This window comes from Pleurodeles waltl, chromosome 6, assembly GCF_031143425.1.
Source record: "Pleurodeles waltl isolate 20211129_DDA chromosome 6, aPleWal1.hap1.20221129, whole genome shotgun sequence".
In the NCBI taxonomy this organism is placed as follows: Eukaryota; Metazoa; Chordata; class Amphibia; order Caudata; family Salamandridae; genus Pleurodeles; species Pleurodeles waltl.
The window spans coordinates 1,097,807,729-1,097,834,862 of record NC_090445.1 but is presented as its reverse complement, the minus strand read 5'-3'; positions in this window follow the sequence as shown (position 1 = coordinate 1,097,834,862).

The following is a 27,134-nucleotide window of genomic DNA, read 5'->3' as shown; positions in this document are numbered from 1 at the left end:
CGTCAGGCATTTAAACATGAAACCTTCTGCTGACGTCTGGGTCACTAAAGCATTACTACATTTTACACTCCAGCAGCATGTAATGGTTGTAATCCTGAGTAGGACCCTGTGCACATGCAACATATCCTTTCTTGCATTAGTGGCTTGTATCTTCATCACATGGTTCACATAGTCTTACATATCTGCATAGCTAAATGTGAAATTTAAGGCAGCAGACAATGAGTATGTGACAGGTGTATTTATTGCAATGATCACGTAGATAATTAAAATTGTGAGACAAAGAAATGAAAATGTAAAGTGAAGGGGTCATTCATGGTGGATGAAAGCACTGGAGTAGATGCCACAACATTGGAAGTTCAAACTCGAGAATACTCCCCCCATTGGAAATGGAATGTGGTTCGGGATCAGTCCACAGAGTATGTGTGTGCCACACAAAGGACATTAAGGAAGAGGTTACTTGCTGGCAGTGGTGGGTGTCTTTTCATCCGCACCTCCTGGATTCTTGGATGGACATCCCCACTTGTGGGGGAGATCAGCTATTGTAGAGGCAGGGGTGTCTCAGGGTGGTTGTGCCTCTGGCTGGGCCTCCCTTTCTGTGGCTGTCACAGATGAACTTGGGCTTGAGATTGTTTGTACACAGGAAGGGGTAGATGGTCATGGAAAAGCCCTGCTCAGAGTTGTGCTGATGTCCCTTAGCACCCCTGTTAGGCTACCCATGTTGTCAATATGGGCATCCATTTTTGCAATCATGACCCTCTGAAGCTGCTTCATTTCCCAGAGTTCAGTCACCACCTGGCCAACATGCCTTGGGACTCCTGATAGACCCCAAGATGTGGCTGATGTAATCCTGGGTGACAGCAACCCCAGTTGCCTCACTTCGTTGGCCCACAGCATCACTCTCACGCACCCTACTCCTACAGTCCTGTGCCCTTGCCACAGGGTACCCGCTCAAACTGGTTCCTGGATCATTGCTGAAAGTGTTGTGCTGCAACTCAGGATCCAGGACTGGGGTGCACAAGATGGTAGATAGTGTGCTTCGTACACAGGTTGGGGGGCGAATGGTTGCCAGTGATGTAGAGGCAACCGGGCTGGGAGGTGTTGATATGGCCAAGTGAGACTCACTGTTGGTGTCTGGTGAGGTTGTCCAGATGGGTCAGAACAATCCTCCACATCCAGACATTCAGGAGTGTCTTCTTTACTGAGGGCTTCATCCAGTGGTGTAGGTCGGGTCTGTTCAGTAGACTTGGTGTGCCCAATGGTAGCTCAACCTGTTGATGAAGGAAGTACATTGTTGCTGGTTAAAGTGTGGCATCTACCTCCAAAGGTTTTGTTTTACATAAGCATAGATATTGGACATTCCTAAGTGTTAGGTTAGCCTATTGTGCCATGTTACCATGCTAATGGAGTATTTGACATGACATGTGTGAAGCTTGTGTAAAATAACATAGACTCAAGCAGTTCATTAGATGTGCTGATCAGTTGTACTTTGGATGATGGAATGAAAATTACGTCTTACCAACAGTGACGCCAACACAGTGAAAAGGCAACATGTGCCTTTGACCATTTGGAGGCCTAGATGAGTGTGATACAGGAGAACACACAACTTTGTTATATATGTAACTGCATTCATCATGTCTGCAGTGCTGTGTCAATGTGTTTAATGCTGCTACCAATCAAGTGAGGTATGGTGTCATTCCAGTCCTCAATAGTTTAATCTTGGCATAGCAGGTCAAGATGAAGCTAGGTAGCAGACACATCTGTGAGTTAAGCATGATCTGAATATTGCTCACTCACAGGTGAGTATACTTCAATTGACAGTGAACAAACAGAAGTATTTGAGCAAGTGAACACTGGGCTGGTGATTGGAGTTACAGACACAGGACCTACTGAGGGTTGCAGTTAGGTCACTCCCACTAGTTTCCATCACTTGACATATGGTATACTCCCAGGTGAGTATACTTCAATTGAGAGTAAACAAACAAGGGCATTTAGGCAGGGGAACACTGGGTTGGGGGCTGGAGTTACTGAAGCGGGCTTCCTGTGCGTAGCAGTCAGGTCACTCTCTTTAGTTCCTAACACTTTCCAAATGTTGTGTCTTACATATATGTTGCTAGACTGCATTTAAGTTGCAGCATACATTTACATAGTAAAACATACCATGAGTCCTGGGATGATTTTTTGATAGTGAAAGACGTACAGGCACAATTTCGACTTATGGCATGTGATGTGCCTTTGTAGCTGTGCTGTTAGGTCCAACAATACACATTGACACAGTTACATCTCAGATACTTCGGGTATTGAATGTTGGTGAAGTACATGAACAACAGTGGTAAAAGCTCAGCTGTGAGTGTGCAGGACATTGCAGTTTTGCAACAGTTTTGTGCTGTAATATACCAGAATCCACTCCCCCATGTATTCCTGTCAAGACATCTGGATGCAGAATGGCCAAGACCTTCTCCTCCCAGGGAGGCCAAGAGTTGTAATTAGGCACTGGGAGAGCCACCACCAGTCTTGTTTGCCTCCAGCTGTTGCCAGGAGACCAAGGGCCGCACCTTGCTCCTCAGGTCATCCCACTTCTTCCTAATGTCCTCCTTTGTGTGCAGGGTGGTGCCTACAGCATTCACTCTGTTGACGATCCTTTGCCATAGTTCAATTTTCCTGCTGAGAGGAGTGTGCTGGACTTGGGCTCCAAACAATTGTGCCTCTTGATTTAATCCACCATGACTATCAACTCATCAAGGGATTTGTAGGACTTGACATGGTGTAATTAAAGTGGTGATTGGGAATTACTTAACAGGGGAAGTAGAATAGGGATTGAATGGACACAAGTGTGTGCAAGTGTTAAATGGGATGATGAAAAAAGGGTTTCTTATCAAAACTTACAAAACTGGTGGTCTCTGTTCTGTGTCTTGCAGTGGAGAATCAAAGGTTTGTCATCTGAGAAGGGGTGTGTTTTATAGTGTGATTTGCAGGTCTGTCCACTGGCCCAGTGTGTATCAGCTGTGTTGTTTTTGAATTCATCCAAACAGAACTTGTCTTTTCCATTGCTGAAATCGTGCCACGGCGGTACACAGGTATTGGCCTTACCACCGCAAGGGGACAGACCAAGTTGTCTGTGTGTTTGTAATTGACTCAGGAGTTGGCCGCTGGAGGTCGGACCACTGAAGATAGCAGACCGCCACAGCGCTGGCAGTGCTTAATTTGTAAATCAAAACATGCCTGTGCCCAAAGCTCTCCTCTCAAAACAGGCAGCTGCTGCAATAGAGTGTGTGAGCACGGAATACAGAGGCAGCATACTCCTGAAGCTATATCGGGCCTCTTTAATCCATTTACAACCACTCCAGGCCCCTTCATCTCACTCTTGCAGCCTCCTGTTTTCTCCTTTTGTGAAGCTTTTTCGTTTTTTTCTTCCTCCTTCTTGACCATATGAGGCTTTTGCTCGCAGTAAAAGCTTGAAGCAGAAAAATAATTGCCAACCCTCAAAAATAAGTGCTGGTGCTCTGCACTGGACCCTACTGCTCAAATTAAGCAATGGCCCCTGGCGATCTGCATTTGTGCTTGGCGGGCGGGTTCTGCCTATATACATTGTAATACGGTGGGCTAGGGACCGCCAGCGCAGCGGTCTTTTTGGGACGGACCACATGGCGGTTTGGTGGTCTGACTGCCATACTTGTAATCGGGCCCTAAGACTAAACCCACTGTGTAGAGAATCCAGGTATAGGCTGACTGCACTTACAATTAGCACAAAGTGCTCCTCAAAATAAAATCCTCCACCTATTTTAGCTCAAGCAGAGAGATTTGACCAGCATCGCACACGTGAAGTCTCACACTTTACAAACATGATTGTTTTTCATTATTATAGGCCATTGATGTTTACGCAGAATTTACTATGAAGTGGATAAGCTCTCAAATTATTTTCTACAGGACTTTAGCCACTCAGTCATTTTCTTTACATTTAATATTGGATTTTTTCACTCATTTAAGCTTTCACAGCTTGAAAGCCCTTGGCTTTAATATGTGCCATTATAAGGGTTGTTAGTGTAAGCATATGAAATGTGTAGGTGTTGGTTAGTAAGGACATTTCTACTGGGAAGATATTCTTGTATGAAATGTCATTAAGTATGGATTAAATGCCAATTTATGAATCACAGCTCCTGTTCAAAAGTAGAATGGAAGCCTTTCACAATCCAAGGTTTCTGGGTGCCCCATTATTTCATACTTAATACGCCCCTGCTTGTCTTCTTTTTCAACCAGCAGTTGTTTCACTGCTCTGCAATTCAAAGAACACAGTGTGAAGTCTGCATGTATTGTTCCACTCTTTGTAGAGTAATTGAACAGAACTCTGACATTGGGTCTCCAGTCTGTAATTGTAGCTCTATTGCTGCAGTATTTGGCCTAAAAGTCACATCATTGGTGTCAGTGTTCGACTTTCCGGTTTCTCGTACTTTCAAAGGTACTTTGTATGTTGTCTCACATATCTTTAGTGTTCTATCACATCACTCACTTCGCTATATCTTCCCCTACTTATAATTTCGTTTTTACTTTTGTATCATCTCTAGCTTTGAGCTTATTTTGCCTGTGGTTACAATTTGTCAGTTTCAGCAACATAATATTCGAGATATCTATTTATTTAATTTTTGTTGGCTTGTGATTTGATTATGAGTTTGGCTTGCACTGATATATTTCGCAGTCTTGCACTGACATATTTCGCCAGGAAAATCCGCTGAGAAATATATTGGGTACAAATGGACGTAGACGAGACAAATCATATGAATTTGGTGATATAAAATCGCATTCCCATGTTAAGTCTCATGGATATCACAGGCTAGAAAATCATAATAGGAGGTCGCTGCGTGAGTATATATTAATGGTTAATTGGATTTACACAATTGCTCCTTCACAGGTCGTTCAAAATGTTAGTGTATGTCTAATATTTGGTTTGCCATGGTCCACACGTATTTCTCCACAGTTGTTTTAGCTCCATTGGCTCTCGTTAGATCTCTGCTTTACTCTCCCCATTCTCTGTTTTGTATCCACATGTATTCACAGTTTAGCTCTTCCTTATCTTTGCTTTCCATTGAGCAGTTATTCTCCAACCAAGTCTCTCTGCTCTGACACTCTTTGTCTACTGATATTGCAGTTACACCTTGTGTTTCATCTCAGTTCTGTGCTCCTTAATTATAACATTTTTACACATCTTCAAAAAATGCATGAAATCAAACTCTGTGAAACTCCCTAGTTTGTATTACTTTGTGTTCTACGCTATGGGATGCCAATGATATTACATTGCTTTGTGGTTTTGGAGGGGGAAAGTGAGGTAGTGCACCAGGGGGAGTTGATCCCTTGCAGAGAGGCGGTTAAAGAACAAGTGCTCACTAAACTTGGTGAAAAAAATTATTTGATTTGTTCAGACCAGTTGTGCTACATTCCTTTGAGAAGATCCGAAAAGAGAGAGAGATGTTATCAGGAATTGCACTTAATATATGTACTGCAGGGTTATCCTCAAACTTTTTGCCTTCTTCCTCCTATTTTTTGTTTCTGACCTATTTGTGTTGGCCTTAGGACTCGGGGCACTTTACCACTGCTAACCAGTGCTAAAGTGCATGTGCTCCCTCTCCATAACATATTGGTGATTGGTTTGTCTAGGTTTGGTAAATTTGATTTACTAGTAAGTCCCTAGTACAGTGCGCGGTGTGTGCCCAGGCCCTGTAAATCAAATGCTGCTTGGTGTACTTTTTAATGCCTGCTCAGAGCAAGCGTTAAAATGATGCACCATTATTAACTATGGGATTTCTTACACTTTGCCCCACTAGCGTAAAGTTTTTTGTTGCTAGTGGAGTAAAACACCTCATCAAAGTAAACAATTCTGACGCTATTGTCCTAACGACCAAAATGGTGCACTGTATTATAAATACTGCACACATATAGGTGGTCAAAGACCACCAGGGTCGCACTTGGCATGGGCAGTGGAGGGGCCCCATGGCCAGCCCCGTCGCGTGGTTGCTCTTGCACCCTACGCAGCGCAACATTGCCACTGGCTCAATTATGAGCTGGCATCAATGTTGTGGGCTGTTCCCTGCTAGGCCAGCGGGTGGAAATACAGTTTCCACCCGCTGACCCAGCAAGAAACTTGTAATGGGGCCTGCGGGACGGCAGCGGTACTGGCGGCAAACTGACCGCGGGAGTTTGGCGGACAGGCTTTTCTGACCACCATACTCATAATGACCCCCGTAGTCTTGTTAGGTGGGGCAGGGGCGACGCAAGCAAACTGGCGCATCAGTACTGGTGCATCAGTTTCTTTTAAATCTCACCCGAAATCGGGAGGGCAGACAAATTGCCTAAATCTCAGATGGCCCGTTACTCTGTCGTGCCGTCAGAGGGTTACGTCAGAGTAGTCTCTGCTGTCAACATAAAAAAGTCATTGCAACTCTAAATGAGGCTGACAGACCTTCAGTTTTGTTGGGATGGTATTGCGTCCATGTACCTTCTCCGGAAAACTTTAACTGGCCCTTGCTATTTTATGTGGATCAGGCAAATGTACTTCTGGTGCCCTTTTTGTATTGGCCCTTTATATTATTATCCAGTAGGTCTTATCCATAGACTAACTTAATCCTGTGCTTGGTAAAGCGTTACCTTTTTTTTTGTTGCTCAAGCTAGGTTATCCTGTGCATCAAATGTGCATTGTTGGGTCTGTGGCTGATTGTACTCTGTTTTAGACATCTGTGGCTGCAATAACAACGCCTGATGATTTAGAATTTGTTGATGGCATGTCTCTCGCTTGGGATATATTTTGCTAAAGCTTCATTTTTCTCTGTTTTTCAGGGAAATTCAATGGATCTGTCAATAAAATTGAGGTATTGATTCAGGGTCCTTGCATGCCATGTGTGCATCTCAATTTTGGACAAATATTTTTACAGCTGCAGAACGATGTCAACACTTTGACTGTTGTGTTTAGTCAAACAATGGCTCAGTATTAAGTCGTATATTTGCCAATGTGCAGTTCCATTAAATCTTTACATTACAGACAATCCAGTTGTCTCATTGATTTTGTTCCCGGAAAGCAGATTCCTCATATAAAGACACTCTCACTAAATTAGCAGGGAGCCATTTATATCAAGGAGTATATTGATGAAATGTTGGCTTGTAGATTTATTCATCAATCCATATCTCTCACGAAGGAATGGCCTTTCTTTGTTTCTAGGCAAGAAGAAAATTTTCAGAGTTTGTATTGATTATAGATCTTTGAATGAGCTTGTGATGAAAAATCACTTCTCTTCATTCTGAATTGTCAATTTGTAAGATGCGTTGCAGCAAGCTAGTATTTTGCCATTCCGCTTACAGGGATCGTGTCTCAATGTGTGCACGTTTGCAACCACAATTAGGGAGATGTTGTTTTCAGCATGATAGAGTGCATACTTGGACTGCATTTAATTGTATTAGGGTTTTCCTCTGACTCAGGGAGGTGTACAGCATCCATTTTAGGACATCCTCATTCCTCACTCCTCATCCCTACTTCTCATCCCTGCTTCTCATCCCTCCATCTCATTCATCATCCCTACTTCTCATCCATCAAACATCATCCCTACTTCTCATCCATCATCCCTGCTTCTCTTCTATCATCCCTACTTCTCATCCACCATCCCTACTTCTCATCCATCATATATCATCCCTACTTCTCATCCATCACCCTACTTCCCATCCATCATCCCTACTTATCATCCATTATCCCTGCGTCTCATCCATCATCCCTACTTCTCTTCCATCATCCCTACTTCTCATCCCTGTGTCTCATCCCTGCTTCTTAATCATCATCCCTACTTCTCATCCCTCCTTCTCATCCCTGCTTCTCTTCCATCATCCCTATTTCTCATCCATCATCCATACTTCTCATCCATCATACATCATCTCTACCTCTCATCCATCATCCCTGCTTCTCTTCCATCTTCCCTGCTTCTCATCCCACATTTCTGCTTCCCATCCCTACTTCTCTTCCATCATTCCAACTTCTCATCCCTCATCCCTGCTTCTCATCCCTACTTCTCATCCATCTTCCATCATTCCTATGTCTCATGCCTTAGATATCATCCCTACTCCTCAGCCATCCTCCCTACTCCCCATCCCTCAGTCATACCAACACATTTTCACTTTTGTGAAACACACCTTCACACTGATTGGCTGGCAACAGCCAATAAGAGTTATGAGAGAGGCCTGCATTCTATTTCACTCAAAAACAGCCTTCTCATTGCATGTGCTGAGTGAAGACAGAGGAGAGGCCATAAATCAGCTCTTGGAGAATGAGTTACACAGTTCATTGAAAATTGTTATGGTTTCAGATAAGAAAAAAAAAACAGCTCTCAGAGATAAAAGCAGCCTCAGATTTAAACATGTTATTTGTTGCAAATAAAAAGCAGTGTCAGATTTAAACTTTTTATTTGTTACAGATAAAAATTAAACCAGAAAAGGTTTGGATGAATTGGATTGCACTGTCACCAGAGTTGGTTTTAAACATTTTCTTTCTACAAATGAAACTGAAATCAGAAAGGTTTTCTGTTGAACTGTAGATGACCTCTATAACCCTTTCTCCAAGAGTTGATTTATGGCCCAAGCTGGGGCTCCTTGTATTTCCCAAACAAGCAGAGCTTTCTGCAGAGGCCTGTGTAAACAGAAAAACACTTAGTTAAATAAAATGAAATATTGTGCAGCCTTGAATTCACTGGAAACAAACACACAGATGAATTTCATCTCCTCCCTCTTCACCCACCATGACAAAAGAAGTATAGACACAAAGAAGAATAAATAAATGATGAACCAGGATAGAAAGGAAAGAGTATAAGAATGGGGAAAATTAAGAAAAAACAAAAGCAAAAGGAAAAAAAGGAATAAGAAAGAAAAAGCAAAGAGGGTAAAAGGAACGGAAAATTAAGCAAGAAGCAAGAACAAGCACAGGCAGAGAAAACCGGTTTCACCAGCTGACCTATTAGCTTTACTATTGCAAATTCCTAATGCTGTGAAGTTTTGGCAAAAAAATGCATGCAGCTTATGATGGTGCATGTGTCACAACACCTGCACTTTCCTCTGAAATAAAGCAGGCACCATTCTATTTATCCTTTTTTTTATTTACCAAACCAAGATGGTTTGAGAGGTAAAAAAAAACACTTCCGCGAAAGTGTACTTTCTAATAATTAAAAATAAAGCAACTTAATTTAAGAATTTCATGGGGTGCAGTAGCAGCGGAGGAAAAGTGGTGGAGGCAAGTGAGTTAAAGCAACAGAGAGTGTGCGGCTCAGCAAAAGATGAGCTTTAGGCTGGGGAGTGAGAGAAAAATTTAAAATTAAGGTCCAAATCTAAAAGATTTTTTTGTGCCGTTTTTTGTGGCATTTTTAACACCTGCACAGAGCAGGCGTTAAAATAAGGCACACCATTATTTATAATGGACCTCAATGTGCTTTGAAGGATTAGCATCAATATATTTTACAGAAATCCTGCAAAGCGCCAAACTAGCATAACATTTTTTGACACTATTTCCCTTACTACCGCCATGGTGCCCCGTATCATAAATAGGGCACTCACATGGTGGCGTTAAGGGGGTGCTAAGGAGCGCAAGAATAGTGATGCTGCATTGGATGTAGGGCCATTTTTCATCAATCTGCCCCTAAAAGGAAATGGGGAAAATAATGGACAGGATTTGGGGGGTGAAGGGAGAGTAGGGCTTTGGAAGAGGGCAAGTGGAGAAAGGAGGGAGCAAGCATGCTTTCCCCGTTACGGGGCCTGGAAAATGGCACAAAGAAATCTAAGATATTTCTTTTGTCATTTTTGTCAGCACTTTTAACGCATGCTCAGAGCCACTATGGACCCCTATGTACTGTTTAGGGTTAGCGCCAACATTTTGGCGCTAACCCCGAACAGCACATCAATAGCGTCAAAAATTCGGACATTTTTGCCTCCTACCCTGCGCCATGATGCGCTGTATTTTAAATACTGGGCACACATGGTGGTGGTACGGGGTCGCAAGGGGCCGCAATAAAAGGCGCTACATGTAATGTAGCGCCACTTTTCATAAATCAGGGCCAATATTTTTTTTACATTTAACATGTTTTAGTTAATATAATAATTTTAGGTGTCAGAATAGTTTGAATATTTTTTTAATTATAGTTTGCAAGTGTTTAGTAATTTCTTTTTTCAAATTTTATTACTAACTTTTACTTTAGTAGGTTCTTGTTGAGAAAAGGGTGGGGAATTAAATGAAAAATAATACTAATTTTTTGTGTAAATTATTAATATAATTGATTATTAATTGTTTAAGTTGTTTAATTGTTATATTTTCCAGTTTAATTTGTTAATATTTTAATTTTATTGTTAGTAATAGTAAGTTATAGTTTAATAGCTGGTTGCTGGGTTTTATGGATTTGGGGCGTGAAGTTAACTAAAATAAATGTATTTCATTTTAATCTCATATTATTTTTATGTTAATTAAATACTTAATTTAACAATATTTATATAAAATACATAATGATATGTTTGTTGTTTAATTTTTATAGTGCTTTATTTCTTTAAATGTGTATTTTAATATTTATATTTTTATTACGCATATACTTATAGTATTGTGTTATTTTCTTGGAGGGAAGTAAGATGGGAAGTTATTAGATTTATAATAATTTTAAGGTAAACATTGAATATTATTATTAATATATTATTATATAAAACTGATATGTATACGTTTACTGAAGTGGTTATTATATTATTATTTGTTTTATTTGCATTCCTACTTAGCTTAATTGTATTGTTTTCAAATGTTTAACTGTGTGGGGATTAATTTAAATGTTTATGTATTTATAATTATTAACCCCTTAGCTGCCGGGCTTCCCCCATACATCGACCCCAAGTGCTGAGCCCTTTTTTGGCTATGTGGGCTAGCTTGCGTTTCGACCCCCATAACTTTTTGTGCACATAAGCTATCCATCCCCTAAAAATGGCATCAACAAAGGGTTTGCAGTACTAAAATCACCATCTTCCCAGCTTTCAGGAACAGGCAGACTTGAATCAGAACACTACATTTTTCAACACAGTTTTGGCATTTTACTGGGACATACCCCATTTTTTATATTTTTTTGTGCTTTCAGCCTTCTTCCAGTTAGTGACAGAAATGAGTATGAAACAAATGCTGGATCCTGGCAGCTAACCATTTCTGAAAAGTAGATATAATTCTGAATTCTGCAAGGGGTCATTTTTGTAGATCCTTCAACGTTTTCCTGTAACAGCTAAAATGAATCAAATAATGAAATTGAGTTGAAAAAACAGCCATCTCTGTCCACATTTTCATCTGTAACGTTTTCCATCTATTGCAAATTTTTGAAAGCAATATACCGTTACGTTTGCTTGACTCTTCTAGCTGTGGGGATATGTAGGGCTTGTAGGTTCATCAAGAACCCTGGGTACCCAGAGCCAATAAATGAGCTGCACCTTGCAATGGGTTTTCAATGTATACCGGGTATTCAGCAATTCATTGGGTTAAATTATAAAGAGTGAAAAATAGGTATCAAGGAAACCTTTGTATTTCCAAAATGGGCACAAGATGAGGAGTTTAGAAACAGTGGTTATTTGCACATTTCTTAATTTGGTGGTCCCCATACTAGCATGTGAATTACAGGGCATTTCTCAAAATGACTTCTTTCTTACACACTGCCTTAAATTTGAAAGGCAAAAATGTAGAGAAAAACAACTGACAATAACACTTGTTCTTCTACTCTGTGTTCCCCCAAGTCTCCCAATACAAATGGTACCTCATTTGTGTGGATAGACCTAGTACCTGTGACAGGAAATACCCCAAAACGGAACATGGACACATCACATTATTCCATTGAAAAATGATGTTTTTTATTGCAAAGTGCCAAGCTGTGGATTTTGGGCTGTGGCTCAGCCTGCACCTAGGAAAACCTACCAAACCTATACATTTATGGAGAGTGACATAGGGGAATCCAGGATGGGGTGACTTGTGGGGTTCTTACTGGGTTCTGTCACCCAGAATCCTTTGCAAACCTCAAAACTGGGCTAAAAGAAACACTCTTTCCTCACATTTCGGTGCTTCAAAGTTCTGTAATCTGAGGAGAGCCACAAACTTCCTTACACTCAGTATTCCCCCAAGTCTTCCAATAAAAATGGTACCTCACTTGTGTGGGTAGGACTAGTGCCCGCAACAGGAAATGCCTCAAAACACAACATAGACACATCACATTTTTCTGATGGAAATTGAGGTGTTTTTTGCAAAGTGCCTAGCTGTGGCTTTTGGTCTCTAGCTCAGCCGGTGTCTAGGGAAACCTACCAAACCCATACATTTATGGAAAGTAGACACCTAGGGAAATCCATAATGGGGTGACTTGTGGGGCTCCCACTTTGTTCTGTCACCCAGAAACCTTTGCAAACCTCACAATTGAGCTGTAACAACACATTTTCCTCACATTTCGGTGCTGCAACGTTCTGGAATCTGAGGGGAGCCACAAACTCGCTTCCACCCAGAATTCCCTTAAGTTTCCCGATACAAATGGTACCTCACTTGTGGGGGTAGTCCTGGTGCCCACAGCAGGAAATGCCCCCAAACACAACGTGGACACATCACATTTTCCCAAAGAAAACTGACCTGTTTTTTGCAAAGTGTCTGGCTGTGGATTGTGGCCTTTAGCTCAGCCGGCACCTAGGGAAACCTACCTAACCTATACATTTATGGAAAGAAGACACCTAGGGGAACCCAGAATGGGGTGACTTGTGGGGCTCTCACCAGGTTCTGTCTCTCAGAATCTATTGCAAACCTCAACATTTGGCTAAAACACAAGCTTGCTGCACCTTTCGACGATGGAAAGTTCTGGAATCTGAGGGGAGCCACAAACCTTTTTCCACCCGGCATCTCCCCAATTCTCCTGATAAAAATGGTACCCCACATGTGTGGGTAGGCCTAGTGTCTGTGTCAGGAATGGATCACACAACGGTCAATGTTAGTCCTTACATGAGTGAAACTGTTGACCCTGGGGTGATCCATTCCTGAAGCAGGCACTAGCTACAGGCACTAAAGTGGGGTAGCGTTTTTATCAGGACAGGTAGGGAAACTCTGGGTGGTGGGAATTTTGTGGATCCCAGCATATTTCTGTAGTTTATGTGACAGAAATGGAAGAAAAAATTGAGTTTTTATTCAACATTTCACACTTGCAGGGTATTCTGGGTAAGAAGACTTTGGGGAATCCACACAAGCCACACCTCTGTGGACTCCCCCCGGGTATCTAGTTTCCAGAAATGTCTGGGCTTGGTAGGTTTCCCTATATGGCCGCCGAGCACAGGACCAAAAACGCAGGTGCCTGCCTTACAAAACCAGGTTGTTTGTGATAGATAATTTTGATGTATCTACAATACGATTTGAGCTGTGGAATTTTGGACTGAGCTAAATTGGGGATCTCCCAAGAGAGCACTCTTTCTGTGCTTGCCACTACATGCACCTTATCTTTGGGTTGGGCTAAGCCGCTCTTGTCCCGCTGCACAAACTGTGATTGTGAAGGGACAGCAGGACTGTCCTCATCACCTCCCTCAGAATCACAGGAAGAGGAGTTGTCGGATGGGACTGCTCCGACTGAAAAATCGCTCCCAGAGTCTGTGCCATTGTCCTATCCCTCAGATGCTGTCTCAGTATCTGCTGTCTCAGTCTCTGATCCTACGTCAGAGCAGTTCTCTATAACCCGAGTTAGGGTTTGAGCGGCTGTCATCCATCCATCTCTGCTACTGGCTAAACTGTCACTCTAAAACACTGGCCTACAGAGACAGTCACAAAATTGCTGGCGGGTGTGTGTGTGATGCATGCAACAGTAAAGGTCATCTTACCTTCACTTCTTCCCACAATCAACACGTTCTCTCAAGACACACAAAAAAACAAAAAAGACGCACTATTGCCTCACCTTGTCACATACCACTCGTCATAGCCTTTAGCGCCTCTGGCGCCTAGTCCGACAATCATGATTGGTGCTCCCACTCCCACAACCTCCTTCATGGATTCCCTCACTACCACCAACCAAAAGTTCCCTTCATCGCTCCATAGCCTTCCTCGCACATACATTTCATTTGTATTATGGCGCAGGTAATGGCTGGCTTTACTAATCCACTCAACTATTCACCTAAAATACAGATTTGATCTTTGGAAGAGGCATATAAAGCTTCTGCATTACTTTATGGCATCAAAACTGCCACTAGACAAAAGTCAGATCCTTTTCTAGCAGAAACAGAATCACAAGAGTTAGCTTGACTTTTTTATTGCTGCCTAAAAGCTACAGTTGAAACGCGTCAGTTGGAGTATGTGCATCGCTTTGAAGACGCGAGCTGCAAGACAACTGGTGGAGAATATACATATATATATATATATATATATATATATATATATATATATATAAAACCTCTCTCTCTCTCTCTCTCTCTCTATATATATATATATATATATATATATATATGTAAAGGGATCAGTTTTATATGTGGGTGTGTTTTCCTTGGGGGGGAACCACACATGCATTGACAAAAGTGATCCCTATATATATATATAGAGAGAGATATATCTATCTATATATCGATATACCTATATATCTATATATAGATCTATATATATTTTTTAATAGCTGTATGGTTTACCAGGGGATAGTGATCGTGACCACCGGGGAAACCATACAGCTATTAAAAAAAAATTGCCCCCTCAGGGCGTCAGCCCTGCTCACGGACGACCCCCTGTCAGTTTCATTAAAAAAAAAAAAATGTATATATTTTGTATTCCTTTTTAACCCCAGGGGGCGCAATTGTGCCCCCCCAGGGGTAAACTAACTTGTGCCCCCTCCCCCCCGGGGTAAACTAACTTAAAAAAAATGATATGCCCTTGGGGGGAATGGCTCATTTTCAGTGGGGGGGCCAACACCCCCCCCAAGTGTAATCCCTGGTGTCTAGTAGGGGTTCCTGGTCGTGGATCTCTGCGCAGCTGTCCCTAAGGCCTTCCTGAAAGGTGTGGAGGCCCTTTTAGGCCCGTTTTCCCCACCGGAGCAGAAAGTGGCCTTACCTGCTGCTTCCTGTTCTGGTGGGGAAAACTAAGTGTGACGTCAGCGAGTCACAGAGCGGCGGTTTGGGGGGCGGGGGTAGAAACAGGAGCTCTTGTGTGTATCCCAAAGGGGGTTTAAATAAAAATAATCCTCTGGTGCAATGCACTAGAGGATTTTTTGAACTCATCCCTGGTGTCAGCCACTAGTCGTGACCCGCACCAGGGAGGGTGTGCGAGCGTCATCTAGTGGCTGACACCCGCACCTATGGGATTAATTTAAATTAAATAATTTTGTAATCATGTTACATTTTGTAATTTGTTGCAATTAGGAAAGTGGACATTATTTAAGTAAATTCATTTTTTTTCTTTTTTGTCATTTCTATTATATCTTAATTTTTTTGTATTTGTCTTAAATACTATACATTTTTTGTCTATGTACTATATTAATGTTTTTATTAGGTACTGAAATGTTTTTAGTAAATTAATTTGACTTGTATTCTTGTAATCCCTTTGAAGTCCAACACTTTACCTACTGCTGCTTAAACTGTTATGGGAATAGTACATCTAAAAGTCCAACACTTTATGTACTGTTGCTTGGACTGGAATGGGAAGAATAAATATATCCCCTCTGAAGTCTAACACTTTGCTGACATTTGTTTAGACTGACATTGGAATAGCAAATCTAACTCTCCTGAAGTCCAAAAGTTACCCTATTGTTGCTTTGACAAGAATGGGCACGGTAACACCACTGAAGTCCAACACTTTCCCTACTGGTTCTCAGACGTACTCATACATGAATGGCAATAGTAAATCTAACTCTGCTGAAGTCTGACAATTTCCCTTCTGCTGTTTCATCAGAGTGGGAGTAAATCTAACCTCACTGAAATCCAACACTTTCCATACTGTTGTTTAGGCTGGCACTAGAATAGTATATCCAAACCATTGGTCTAAATCCTACCCCATTGTTGTTTACACTAGAGAGGGATTAGTACATTTAATGCTTAAAAAGTCCAACACTTTTCCTACTATTGATCAGACTAGCAAAGGAATAGTATATCTAACCCCTCCGAAGTTCAACAATTTCCCTACTGTTGCTTAGAGTGGAGTGTGAATAGTAAATGTAACCGCTTAGAAGTTCAACACTGTCCCTAGTGTTGCTTAGAGTGGAGTGGGAATAGTAAATCTAACCCTCCTGAAGTCTATCACTTTCCCTACTATTTTTTAGAGTAGAGTGAAAATAGTAAATCTAACCCCTCTGAAGTCTTTCCCCTACTGCTTATGAAAATGGATTATATCTTTGCTCATTTTTAATATTGTTTATTTTTATTTTGTATTATTCATTTGAAATGATTATATTATGTGTAATAAAATGTATTTTGGTGGGAGGTTAATATTTTACTATTTAATATATTGATCAAAACACTAATCACTGACAAAAATCAAAGGTCAAAGTGACATTATATTTAGGTGTGATACTAAGATATATTTTTTCCTTTTAAAATAAACTTAGAAATTCACTGAAAAGAACAAAGGTTCACATGGAGTTATAGTTAGATGAAACTGCAGTGCCATGGTAATGTTTTGAGATAAAAAAACATCCAGAAATTCACCAGTAGTAGGTAGCATTTAACTTGCAACACAGCCATGCCCTGCTTATGCCCTCACACATTATGGGCCTCATTATGACTTTGGCAGTCTCTTGGGAAGACCACCGTGGAGGCGGCTGCCAAAAGACGGCCATGTTGGCGGTAATCCGACCACCGCATTAAGAGTCATACTGTGAAGTCCGCCAATAAACAGCTACATTTCTGAAACCGCCACAACACCGGAGAACGGAAAAGAGGCCGTTCCACCAACAGCACCGCCAGCCCGACACAATTCCACCTACCAAATTACGATCCACGAATCACCACCACAGTTCTTCCATGGCGGAAAACCATTGACAGTCTGAAACGCAGTGGTTCAACTCACTTCTGTCAGAACACAACACCACTTTGCATAGTTTGAATACCCCACACCTGACACACATCCACACACCAGACACACCTACTCACAACATTATATAACACACCCTTACACAACCCACAATCCTTTGCATCCAGAATGCCATACACAAACACTGAGATGCCAAAAAAGATTAGAAGTTGTACTGGTACACTATAGAAACACATATACATTTCACTCAGCACATACGCCACATCAGCACAACTATAACAAAGCACACACCACTAGCACAGACAATCCACTACAACCATCTCCAACTCACATCGCAGCACCCACACCTCACCAATTACCCAACACTGCACCCTTAGACTCACAACACCCCCACACATTGTCTACACAACCACAACCATGTCCCCACAAAAACACCCATGTTTCACTGATGATGAGTTGAGGGTCATGGTGGATGAAATTGTAAGGGTAGAGCCCCACCTGTCCGAAGCACAGGTCCAACAAATATCTATTGCCAGGAAAATTAAGTTGTGGCAAAGGATAGTTGACAGAGTCATTACTGTAGGCAGCCATCCATGCACATGGGAGGACACTAGGAAGCGGTGAAATGACCTACGGGGGAAGGTGCATTCCATGACATCCAGGCACAAGCTAGCCATGCAAAAAACTGGTGGTGGGCCCCCACCTCCTCCCCCTAACGTTACATCATGGGAGGAGAAAGTCTTGGACATACTGCATCCTGAGGGCCTCACAGACATACCTGAGGGACGACCCAAACCCACCCTAATAAACTATTTTAGCCACTACACCTCTCACCAAATACCCCTCTCTAGCATGCCACCTCACCACTGAGCCCAACTTCTCTCACAGCCCTTGGAAATGGCATGTTAACTACAGCTCCCAGAATGTACTAACCTATCATTGTGAAAACCTGGAATGTGCACAACACATCACATGTAATGCATGTACAACTCAATTACTAACTACACCATCTAGAGTGTTCCAGTGAGGACCAGTACAAGGCAATGATTGCAATGCAATGGCACACTCATAATAGCAACCAAAGCAAAACACAGCTACATCTGAGTGACCATTCCTACTGGCCATAGATCAAATATCCCAAGCCAAAAATATACTGAACTGAGTTGAAAAGTAAGATGGCTGAGTCGATGGACATGCACAGCATCTAGACAATTTCCCTTGCATACCCACATACTGTGTTCCCAGCAGCACAACATTGTGCCTTGTGGAGCTTTAATGTGTGACATCTAGAAAACCTGACTATTCACTAGGTAACAGAGGTGAACAGTGATGTCATTGATCAGACAATATCAGATCCTATCTGCAGCGCAATCTGTACCAACCTAGTATAACAACTCTAAACATGGAGTATGGAAATCAGGTCACAGAGTTGTATGTACAACAAAGGTATGCTATGCAGCAGCTGTCAATGTCATTGCATGAAATCGTGTTAAGCCACTATCTGCATCTCACAAAATGCAACTAAACACACATTTTAACCTGAACTCTTTGTCTCACTCCCTCCACAGGTAACCTTGTAATTCCCACCATGGAGAGGATACCTGAGACTGTCAGCCCCTTTCAGGATGAAGGCCCCAGTGAGGACAACAGCTTTGGATGTCTGGACACTGTCGAACAACCTGGCTCTTCTGGGACGCATGGTCAGTCAACGACTCTCAGTCTCACCCTGCCCACAACACTCCTACCAACCCTGTTGCATCAACATCACAGGCAACCATTCACCCCCAAACCTGTGTCCCAAGGACTGTATCATCTATTGTGTGCTCCACAGTACAGGTACCTGAGTCTCACCTTGCCACCCCTGCCAATGATGGACCTGCACCCCCTGGGAGTGGGCACACTGTGCCAGCGGCACAGGCACGTGGGGGTAGGGTATGTGGGAGGGATGCTGTGGGCCAGAGGATGGGCCCTCAAAGGCACACAACTGAACAGGAAACCATCTCCCAAGTCTTGATAGCATTCAAAAGTTCCCTAGACAGGATGGGTGAAATCATCACTATGTTGGGGGAAAATCAAAGGCTGCAGAGGGACCGCCACCAGGAAGTCATGCAGTAATGGCAGGCACAAAATGCCCACATGACTACTATTGCATTGGTGCTTAGAGACATCAATACCACCCTGATTTGTTTCTCTTCACAACATCTGGTCCCTTCCACTAGCAATGTACCATCTGCTCCTTCAACGCGGCTGCTAGTGGAATGGAGGCCCTGCCAGGGGTCGGTCATGCCTCAGACACCCCTCCCTTTGTAGCTGAAGAACCCCACCGCAAACATGGAAGTCCACCCAGACATCCAGCAGGAGCAGATGCCAAAACCAAACCCACTGCCAGGAAGTGAACCTCTCCTGATTAGTACCCCTTGTGTATCACACATACACCCTAATGACTGTTCTGAAAGCCAACTCCATTTTCCCATGGTACAAGGACACTGAACTTGTGTTACCAATTGGTGTAGCAGCTACCCTGATGAAATCATCCAATATGGCTTCACCCATCAGAGTTATGTTCATATATATTAGTATAATGGTTACAGTTTTACTTTTGATATGCACACAAATCACACTTAAACACAGGTACTGTGTATGTGCTCTTTATGATCCATGTACAATAGTTATGCATGCCAATTGTGGTGTGGTAACCCCCCTTGTATTGAACAGCCATTGTGATGCATATCAAATGGAGACTCCATCAGCAGGAGACTTATCACAACAGAACTGTTACAGGACAGGTGTAAAAGAGGTTGAAATCCAGGTCAACATAAATTTATAGTGAGTATTGTAATCAGCTCATAAAGCATGACTGAGAGTACCATCAGGATGTATGCAGTGGTGTCATAAAATGCAAAGATACAGGATACAGAGGTCAGGCTCATGGTAATCTATCTACAAAGTAGGGACACACTGATAGGTCCTCTGTATCAAAAGGTATAGGCTGTTCACATACTCTTACCATAGTTTCTAAATCACATATCATGTGGAACATACAAAGACTATAACAGAGGTACCCAGTACTGAAACCATACACTAACATTGGTCCCATACCTGCAAGTTTGTCACTCACCTATGTCAGTCTACAGTGGCATGCACCTTGAACTGCAAAATCAGAATAAAATTACAGCTAGATCCAATGGTGATCACAATTTACTCCAGTTATTGTGAAGTGAGAGGCTGTGGTCCAACCTGTGCATATGTGCCTCACATTTCTACAGACACATAATACACCATTTGATATCCTCCTCTACCCACGGGTGAAAGAAAAGGATAAACTATTTACCACTCTCATTTTATGATGGTTAAACTATAAAGGTCACACCCTACTTAAACTAAATTGATATTACCAGGCATCTATTATGTACACTTCTCATGTCTGTCAGGAATTCCCATCTGCTTCTGACACTGTATTCCTCAAGCGAAGGTTGCAGAGCCAAACAGGATCTAGGCAAATCTGAGTGAAAGGGTAAGAGGATAGGAGATTGAACAAAACATTCCTCACATCTGAGGTCATTACCAGAAATATAAGTTAACATCTGCTGTGACAATACATAAGAATGCAGAACAATCTGTCCTGTACACAATACAAACTTTCAATCTGCATTCACGACTCATTCATAGGCATTGGAGATCATTACACCCTCACAGCAAGTAAGGAGATGTGATGCCAGCCATCTACATCTGGATGTACACTTACATCAGAACAATAGATCTACTTCACATCCATTTGTGTCAATTGAAGTACTGATTGATGAGATCTGCACTAGAGTCAACTGCTTCATCATCCCCTGGCTCTTCATCACTTGGCATATTAGCATTTTTAGCCACAGGTTCAGCTTCCTTCCCCTCATCTGCTATCAATGGTATCTGCCGTCTCAGGGCTAGATTGTGGAGCATGTAGCAGGCAACTATTTTCTGACATACCTTTTGGAGCGAGTAGAGTAGGGCTCATCCAGATAAATACAGGCACCTCAATCTTGCCTTCTGGAGCCCAAAAGTCTGCTCAACTACACGTCTTGTCCTCTCGTCGACCTCATAGTAGCGGGTTCCCCTGGCTTGGTTGGATACCTCACTGGTGTCAACAGCTAAAGGCAGTTTGGATAGCCAGAGCCACCTTGTGAAAACAAAAAAACATGTATGTGTGATGTGCTATAATGTGATGGTAGGATACATAAGTCGCAAACACACAGGTCAATGGTACCTTACTTACCAGCCAGGCCCTCTCTTTGTAGAGTTGTGCCATTAGCAGTGGGACATTGCTGTTTCTCATGATGAAGGAATCATGCATAGATTCTGGATACTTGGCTGTGGCTTGTGAGATGTACTGGTCTGCCAGTCACACCACCTGAACGTTGATTGAGTGGTCGTTTGTTCTGTTCCTAAACACCTGTTAATTTGCACTGGGAGGGACCAAGGCTACATGGGTGCCATCAATGGCTCCTACCACATGTGGAATGTGTCCCAGCTCATAAAGGTATGCCTTCACATAGGCTAATTGGTGGGGAAACCTGATGTAGCTGTCCAGGTGTTTCAACAATGCACACATCACAGCCAGACTGAAAATGAGATGAGACATCTCTGCTGTTAGAGCCACTGTATTCTGGAAGGACGCTGTTTCCAGGAAGTGTAGCACTGACAATACTTGAACGATGGGAGGTATGCTATAGGGATTGCGAATGGCAGGCATCAGATCTGGCTCACAAAGATCCATGATGGTATGACGATTCAGACGATAGGTCTGAATGACATGCCTTTCTTCCATGGTGTGCAGGCCTACCAGTGGACAGTACACTGGTGGTTGTCCTACTCTCCTCATGGCAGGATAGCTATGTGAAAAAAGTAAACATAGTATGAGAAATGCAGAATGCACACATCATGCACAGCTATTTACATTTCTCACACCTAACAGCTGTAGAGGACAGCCACAACATCTGACATATACAGTAAAGCACATAGCTATGTATCAGGTTACACCCTTCTTGGTGCACATTGCCAATCATAACAATGGGATATAACTATTGTAACACCCGTAACTGTCAAGACTGATCAGTTATACATATCTCTCACATACTGTTGGACATATGCAAATGTTTCCGACGAATAGGAACCTCTGAGTAGCTTTACAGAGCTATCACCACATGTCCTTACACAATACAGCTTTTACAAACATATGCATAATATGTCACTGAAACATGAGGGCAGTACAGTCAGATGTACAGCACAAAAGGGAGTTAAGTATATGACGCAGATTAGGAACACTTCCATACATGAAATATGCTCAAAATGGCAGGTGACTGACGTACTGTACTGGACAGGTGGAAGTGACCTAAGTCTGCCAACGGAAGTCGTCGTGGCGGTAGGCGGTCACAACCATAGTGTAACTTGCCATTGGTAGACATTGCTGCTTTTGGTGGGCTTGGGGGAATCGCAATGTCTGCCAGCAGTGACGTTGATGTTAATGGTAGCCGTGACTGTCATCTTCTGCAGTATTGCTCACTTGACTCCTGAAACTGCTGCCAGCAAGGGCTCCAGTACTTGAGCTGCTGTGAACTGTCTCTGGTAGCTATAATGCCATGTCCTGCAATGATAGGGCCTCTGCCTTCACCCCTGAAGAGCTGGAAACGCTAGTGGAAGAGGTCCTACGCCTGTGTGAGTCCAGTGTCATAGCAATGTGTGATAAGTGTTGTGTTTGACAGTGTATCATTGATGTAAACTTGTCAAGGTGTTGATGCATGCAGATGGTTTATTGTGAAGGCGGTGTGAGCAGAGAGGACGGGTATGTGAGCCAACTAGCTGTGATGATGTGTACTGTCCACTCCTATTGGAATGGTGCTTGTGGACATGACTTTCTCCTTTTGTCTGTGTCATCCATGCAGGTCAACGCCCATCAGAAAAAGGGGATTTGGAGTTCCATTGCTAAGCAAGTGCAGACCCTGGGGGTCCACTGCCGGTAGAGCACCCATTGGAGAAAGCAGCAGGAGGACCTGAGATTCTGGGCCTGAAAGACCGCTGAGGCTTAGCTGGGGCTGTCCTCCCAATGAGAGAGGGGTGCCTGTCGGACCCTGACCCCCCTAACTGCCCTCATTTTGGTGGTGGCCTACCCTGAGTTGGATGGGTGTTTGAGGGCAGCACAGCAGCCCCAAGGGGGTAAGTACTGACTGAATACATGTACTTTGCTCTGATAGTTTGGTGTATGCTGCCTCAGTATAGCAGCTTTGACAATGTAGTAGGTGCTACAGGCATGTTGACTACTGGAAATATATAGTACTCCAGTTGTCATTATTAAAAGAGAGATCTGACCTTTGGGTTGTGCATGGAAACAGGTTGATCACCTGCGTCCAGCAATATGTATGACTGCATGTGGAGACACACATGTGACAGAGCCACAGGCATTACTCTACCCAGCCATATATACATCTGTAAGCTGCTGTATCATCCTCCCCATCTAGTATTCCCAGCTCCAATCATCCAAATCGTGTTTAATATAGCTCTGAGCTATAATACCACTCTCATTTACATGGATGTGCTCTATGTGCAAAATTGGGCCTGACATATTAGTTACAGGGCCTAGTTACTCAGTGTTCTGAAACAGTTGCAGACTTCATGTGAGACTGGCATCTCATTCAGGCAATTCGTATGGCCAATATAGTACTGTCCATATGAGGTTTGAGGAGGTGTCCCCTTTTTCAACTCATAATCATACAAATGGGTATGTGAAGGTTGTAATGGATGGACATCCAACAATGGGGGACTCATGTAATATATTAGCCCTTAACGTTTCTTGGCATTACATTGATATGTGGATATAAAACGTGCATCCCAATGCCTTTGTTGTAGAGAAGGTAAGTGGCTAGGCCATTTTACCCTTAGACAGTGTGCTTTGTCCATGCTAGATATGCCAATGCGATACCTATAAGAGTGCTACATTTGGCATTATCTGCCTACATAATGGGGGTTATTCCAACTTTGGAGGAGGTGGTAATCCGTCCCAAAAGTGACGGTAAAGTGACGGATATACCACCAGCCGTATTACGAGTCCATTATATCCTATGGAACTCGTAATATGGCTGGTGGTAAATACGTCACATTTGGGACGGATTACCACCTCCTCCAAAGTTGTAATAACCCCCAATGTCTCAATGGATACTCGGTGGCTGATCATGTATAGTGGGCTATTTTTTTCTACATTTACTGTAGCTGATGTGGGCTGTTTGGACAGGATTTGGTCTTGGATCACCTCATTATAGCCAGAATACATGGTTTAGCTGTACTTCCATTTCACATACACCTGTTGTTGTGGGATATGTTGTCAGTGAAATAGCAGTTGTGTAGGTGCATGTGTAATCCAGGTGTATATTGGTTTTCAGTGGGGTAAGTGTTTTGTCAGGACTTAGCTCGTGGGAATCACGTGTCAGGACAGCTGTAAGTCAAGTAGGTGTACTCATATTGTCAATTCATGCCTCTGAATCAGCATGTCAGGTGGAATGTTTTGATATCTCTCCTAGAAAATTGTAGGCTGTCCAAGGTATTGTTGTTTTAACTATGCTCTCTGTGATTGTCTGTAGATGAATCATGTGTGCTAGGTAGCCCACAGTTCCAGTACATGGAGTAATGGTGTATTTAGCAATGTCTGTGGATAGTGACTGCAAAAACTCAATTCAGATCTGGTACATGTATTGACATCGCTGTTCTATTAAATTATGATGACCACTGCATGGGACAGCCATATGTTGTATATTCATCAGTGTATGTTGCCATTGTGTCAGGTATGTACAGGAGGATCAGCTAGCCATGTGATTGGATGGCTAGGTGCTGTGTCATATGTGATGAGAGATGACTTTCTGTGCCTGGAACATGGCTTTGATGGAGTGGAAAGGTGTGTAGTCAGAGTAGCCATGATATGGTGCTATCTGTCAACTGCATTTACTTAGACTAATAAGATGAAGGACAGGGAAGAGCTCTATGGGGATGAAATATTTGCTTTGGCCAGGCCATGATGAGTATGCTGCCTTAGATTTACAGGTGATTTGATGGGATGGTCAAGTAGTGTTCAAATACTTGGATTATGATGTCAGTGAGACATAAGACAAATGGGGTAGTTTGAAGTATCATATTTTGACATGACGTAGGATCTGAGTGTTTTAAACTCTGAGTTCCCTGGCAGAAGATGTACATCTGCAGTTGTGCATGATGTAATGTGTGTATGTGAAGGATGTGATGCCCCTCTCTCTCCCTTCCTCTCTCTCTGTTTATGTGCATCAGCATCGGCAGGTGAACGAGACCGGGGACAGGCGAGTGGGGATGCTGTTGGTCACAGAACTCAGAGGGCTGAGACCACCGACAACAAGGGACCCAGTGGCCCAGAGGGCGAGGGGAGTGCCATGGTAGAGACAGGATCTACATCTTCATCCTCAGAATCCTCTTCCAGTGGCCACTCCCTGGCAGTGGCGGAACCACCTGTGACCTCCCTAGCACCACCTTTGTCCACCACCCTCCTTTCTACCACCAACCTCCCTGTAAATCCCCATCTAGTTGTTATCTGTGCCTGTTCACCCAAGAAGGTGGGCACCACAAGACACACCACCTGCATGCACACAAGCAACATACACCTGCAGACACATCCACAGTCACAACCTGCCCTGACACCCATACCACCCCCAGCATCACAGACACAACACCAGACACACCTGCAGAGACTCCACCAACATTCACAGATCCAGTCACTACACCTATCTGACCCACAGACAGCACCACAACAGATCCTCAGACATCCACCCCATCACCACAATCACAGACACCACAACCACAGACACACCTACATGCAGCACATCCACCATACCTACAGTCACCCCCCCAACAGACAGTCACCCATCAACCACGGCATCTCCCAGCACCTCCACCCCCATCTCCCAAGACACATAAATGCCCATACTCACGCATCCAACAGACACCCACCACCCACAAGCATACCTCACACACACATGCACCCAAGACATCCAAACCTACATTGCAGACAACCACTCCCTCTGCCTCCACACCCAAACCCTTTTGCCATGGCTGTCCCCATGTGTCAAAGAAAGCTTTCCTCTTGGAATTCTCAATTTTCCCTACTCCTCTCCCACCCTGTAATACCCCTAAACATTCTATGTCCCTCCCCAAGTCTGACCCTTCCACCTCCAAGACCACCCCTACCCCCTGCTAGTACCCATGCCCCTCCTCCAACAAGAAGTCAACCCCTCCCACGAGTACCTAACCCTCCCCAAATCCCTCACCTAAGCCCCCTCCTAAACCAAAACCCAAAGGTCCCCCTCCAAAACCCAAGCCCAAACCCCCTACCCCCTAATCCCTGAAGTGCCTGCCTGCCCCCTTGATGCCCCTACCTGTGGAGGTTACATGACAGTCAGGAGTCAAGTTGGTGGCATACACATGTGCTTTGTGTGCATGTTGCACTCAAAATTGTTGGACTGGCCTATGACCTTGCACATTGATAATATGTACCTGTAATTGGTTTCAACATTGGTTTCAAGATTCTGGGGGTCATTCGCCGCCCGCCAAAGTCCTGCCGTCAGAATACCGCTGCGCGGTCAAAAGACCGCCGCGGTAATTCTGAGTTTCCCGCTGGGCTGGCGGGCGACCGCCAGAAGGCCGCCCGCCAGCCCAGCGGGAAACCCCCTTCAATGAGGATCCCATCTCCGAATGGAGCCGGCGGAGTGGAAGGGGTGCGACGGGTGCAGTGGCACCCGTCGCGATTTTCAGTGTCTGCTTGGCAGACACTGAAAATCTTAGTGGGGCCCTGTTAGGGGGCCCCTGCAGTGCCCATGCCATTGGCATGGGCACTGCAGGTGCCCCCAGGGGCCCCACGACACCCGTTACCGCCATCCTGTTCCTGGCGGCGAAAACCGCCAGGAACAGGATGGCGGTAAGGGGGTCGGAATCCCCATGGCGGCGCTGCAAGCAGCGCCGCCATGGAGGATTCCCCAGGGCAGCGGGAAAACGGCGGGACACCGCCGGTTTCCCGTTTCTGACCGCGGCTGTACCGCCGCGGTCAGAATGCCCATGGATGCACCGCCAGCCTGTTGGCGGTGCATCCGCGGTCCCCGGC